General features: G+C 38.9%; 1 pseudogene; it reads right to left on the bottom strand.

Annotated features, from left to right (window-relative positions):
* Positions 1-463: 463 nt before the first annotated feature.
* On the bottom strand, positions 464-1,416 carry LOC122678859 (annotated as a pseudogene).
* Between the last annotated feature and the right edge of the window lie 3,278 nt (positions 1,417-4,694).

The raw sequence follows: 4,694 nt of genomic DNA, 5'->3' as shown, positions 1-4,694 counted from the left end.
ATTATTGTGGTTACACCATTTTAGTCATGCATTTTCGAGTATTGGTTTTCAAGTATGAACTTGGTGGGGATGTGTCTCCCACAAAAAAGAAGTTTTCCTAATGCTCTCAGACCCACATTAAATGCATTTTTCAATTCAGTGGGTATTCACCACATATTTGTCACTAGTGTTGAAACAGACTTCTCAGTGACCTTTTTTCTGTTTCTCATGTTATTATTAATTTGTTTTTAAAATACTCAAAATCATCATTTATTTTTATTTCTTTTTTTCCCCTTAAATTCCAATAGTTTATTTCCCATATCCTAAGTTATGAAGTTCAGAGTAGCGTTCCAGCATTAAATAACGACACACATCAAGCTTCAGTGTAAACCCCAACACAATACACCAACATGATTTCATGCATTTAGAGGGGAAATAATTCTTGGTTAAGTGGAAAATTGTGCAGATGGCTTCTGGAAGACCTTCATTCTAAGCTGCTTTATAGTGAAATATTTCATTTAGAAGTCTGGATCTTCTTTCTTCAGTTTGCTGTAATCTACATTCACAGAGTAGAACTTGTAGTGATCATTAGGACCTAGTTTGTTCCAGGGTTCTGGCTTATTCTTTCTGTCCCAACTGACATAGGGATTGAACAATGCCAGGTGCGTGACAGACAGTACTGCTCCAGTTCCCCCACTCCAATAAATATGAAGAATGGGATCAAGCTAGGATGCTTCTTGACCTGACCAATGATCTCGGGGAGTATAGTTGTGACAGAGGCCTCAAGTCCAAACTGAGAGAGCTATTTTTATTTCTTATTCAAAATATTTTGCAGTTGTTTTGGATATTCTTTCCATTCATTTATTCATTCACTCATTCAGTAAATACTTGTGGGAGCTCTTACAGGCAGTGCCCTGGGAATTGGGGATAGAGTGCTTAATGTGAGGGGAATGGTCCTTGTCTTCACAGAGATTCCAGTGTTTCTCCCTTCTAGTCCCATCCCCAGCATCTGGGGTTCTGCTGTTCATATGCGATGCTTGTTCACATCTTTGTGTACAGGCAAGACCATTCCTGAACTTTGGAGTGCCCTCACCACTCCCCTTCATCAAAAAAACAGCCATTGTTCCTTCAAGGCCTAGATATTTTTCTCTCATGAAGTTTTCCACTCCCCAGACACACTAGCCACCTTTCAATAGCTCAATAGAACTCAGATTCTTATAATAAAGATGCAAAACCAGGCTACAGTATATATGAATGCAATTCGAATGAGAATACTAAGATGTTATTTAAAAGAAAACTCAAAAGAGATTTTTATTTTTTTTAAAGTAATATATGCATAAGTTAAAATTCAGTTGTATGAAGTTCCAAATTACTTCCTTCTATAGAGGAAACTATGGTTACAAGTTGTAATCTCTTCCAGATACATACCGTATGCATATATGAATAGGAATCCTAAGAATTCTGTGGACAGAATTATTTTAGGTTCATTTGAAAAAAAATAAAAACCAGGAAACAAGAAAACTATGTAGAAGAATATTAGAAGGGGAGGAAAAGGTTTTCCTCAACTCTCCTATGATCCTTGGCTGGATCTGAAAATTAAACTGACACTAGCAGATTAAATAAGAGAAAAAGATGTAGGGAGGGCACCTCTGACATGAAGGTGTTATGATTTTATTTCAGGAGAGAAGGACAGGGCAGGGGAGTTTAGAGGGACATTCTTGTTTCTGCCATTTTCTCGGACTTCTTCAGCTTGAAATATTCAATAGGTATCATTTTGGGGGGTAGGGTGTCCTGAATTCCATCAATGACTGCTTTACCATACTTACTGACTGCTTCTCTGGTCGCTCAGACGGTAAAGAATCTGCCTGCAATGCAGGAGACCTGGGTTCAATCCCTGGGTTGGGAAGATCCCCTGGAGGAGGCATGGCAACCCACCCGAGTATTCTTGCCTGGAGAATCCCCATGGACAGAGGAGCCTGGTGGGCTACAGTTCATGGGGATGCAAAGAGTCGGACAGGACTGAGCGACTAAGCACAGCACAGCACCGATCGCTTACCCTGTGCTGGGTACTGCTCTGAACTCTTCGCTTGCATTAGCCATTCAATCCTCATAACAATCCCTGAGTTAGGTACTGTTATCATCTCCTATACACATACACACACGTGTCTACATCTATATATATCATACATGGGCTTCCTTGGTAGCGCAGTGGTAAAGAATCTGCCTGTCAAGGCAGGAAATGTGGTTTCAATCCCTGGGTGGAGAAGATCTCTTGGAGAAGGAAATGGTAACCTGGTTGGGTATTCTTGCCTGGAAAATCCCATGGACCGAGGCACCTGGTTGGTGGAGTTTGATCTAAATCCAGATCTTTAATTTCAAGAGCTCTTTCCCCACTGAAGACAGATATTTTCTCTCTTCCATGCCAGCTCAAGAGTTTCTCCATTATGAAGCTTTCTCTCACTCCCCAGGTAGACTTAGCTCTACGCTTGTTACTCTTACTTTAGCATCTATCAGAGTTAAATGTGTTACATGTTTATCTGTCTATCTGCATTTTGCTAGAAAGTCATCCTTATAAGGAGAGAGACTATGTTTATGTACTTAGGATCTTCTGTGCTTGGCACAAAGTCAGGGCTTGTTGAGTGGAGAGGCTAACTTTAAAGGAAAAATTTACCTCCTCTGGTGTAGTTCACCAGCCTATTTATACTGCTGTTTAAAAATATCATTATTCTAGTCAGAAACCTTTAAAAAACTTGATGATTAAGGAAATTATAAACTCTCTTCTTTTTCTTTTGGAGCTCATCTTAAATTTATTTGTTCAGAGATAGCAAATATGATTGTCTAACTCTTCTCTCTTGAATTTCTTTTTTTAAAACTTTTTATTTTTTAAAATTAATTTATTTATTTTAATTGGAGGCTAATTACTTTATTGTAGTGGTTTTTGCCATACATAGACATGAATCAGCCATGCGTGCACATGTGTTCCCCATCCTGAACCCCCCCCCACCTCCCTCCCCATCCCATCCCTTAGGGTCATCCCAGTGAAGCGACCCTGAGTGCCCTGTCTCATGCATTGATCCTGGACTGGCGATCTATTTCACATATGGTAATATACATGTTTCAATGCTATTCTCTCAAATCACCCCACCCTTGCCTTCTCCCACAGAGTCCAAAAGTCTGTTCTTTACATCTGTGTCTCTTTTGCTGTCTTGCATACAGGGTCATTGTTACCATCCTTCTAAATTCCATATATTTGCATTAATATACTGTATTGGTGTTTTTCTTTCTGACTTACTTCACTCTGTACAAACCCTCTTCTGCTGAACCTTAGTGGGGGGAAAAAACCCCACAGGACTGGTATATTTAAATCAGCTTTGACTGGTTAAGCCATCATTTTTATGTATTTACATTGATAATAAAAATATTTACCCCCTAGTCTGTATTCACTCCTTTGCCCATCAAACACACACAAACATTGCTGACAGACCCAAAATTAGCAGTAGAGAAGAGGTATATCATATTCATCTTTCAACACCTACTTCTATTTTTATTTCCCTAATGGAAAGTATTGTTTAAAAAATTGCTATAAACGTAATACCTAGTCATTGTAAGAAAATACTTCCAATGAAGAGATTTTTTAAAAATTTATTTACTTTTTAATTGAAGGATAATTGCTTTATAGTAATGAGGAGATTTTTAAAGAAGAAAATGAAAATCACCTGGAAACTTACTAAGTTCAGTACAGTTCAGTCTGTCAGTCGTGTCCGACTCTTTGCGACCCCATGAATGGCAGCACGCCAGGCCTCCCTGTCCATCACAAACTCCCAGAGTCTACCTAAACCCATGTCCATCGAGTTGGTGACACCATCCAACAATCTCATCCTCTGTCGTCCCCTTCTCCTCCTGCCCTCAATCTTTCCCAGCATCAGGGTCTTTTCAAATGAGTCAGCTCTTTGCATCAGGTGGCCAAAGTACTGGAGTTTCAGCTTCAACATCAGTCCTTCCAATGAACACCCAGGACTGATCTCCTCTAGGATGGACTGGTTGGATCTCCTTGCAGTCCAAGGGACTCGCAAGAATCCTCTCCAACACCACAGTTCAAAAGCATCAAATCTTCGGCGTTTAGCTTTCTTTATAGTCCAACTCTCAAATCCATACATGACCACTGGAAAAACCACAGTCTTGACTAGACGGACCTTTGTTGACAAAGTAATGTCTCTGCTTTTTAATATGCTGTCTAGATTGGTCATAACTTTCCTTCCAAAGAGTAAGCATCTTTTAATTTCATGGCTGCAATCACCATCTGCAGTGATTATGGAGCCCAGAAAAATAAAGAAACTTATTATCTAGTAATTAATACACTTAGCATTTTAGCAGTACATGTTTTTTCAGACATTTTTCTGTGTCCATGCACAAAAATATTTTCTACATGAAAAAGCTCCTATTAATCATACTAGTCTGAACTTGACTTTTTCATCTAAAATGAATCTGGTCATTTTCCATATTAATAAATAATTTTATAGTATTTTTTATCTGGATGTATCATAAGTTATTGAACCAATTTCCCATTGATGAAAATTTAAAGTTGCTTCTAATTTTTCACTGGTATAAAAATGTGTCTTGAGATTGCTATCTTGGATTCTGAATATGGGTTTCCCAGGTGGTGCTAGTGGTAAAGAACCTGCCTGCCAGTGCAGGAGATGTGAAAACCGAGGGTT

This window comes from Cervus elaphus, chromosome 3, assembly GCF_910594005.1.
Source record: "Cervus elaphus chromosome 3, mCerEla1.1, whole genome shotgun sequence".
Lineage (NCBI taxonomy): Eukaryota > Metazoa > Chordata > Mammalia > Artiodactyla > Cervidae > Cervus > Cervus elaphus.
Note: the sequence above shows the minus strand (reverse complement) of the source record. Positions and strands in the feature narration are given on the sequence as shown.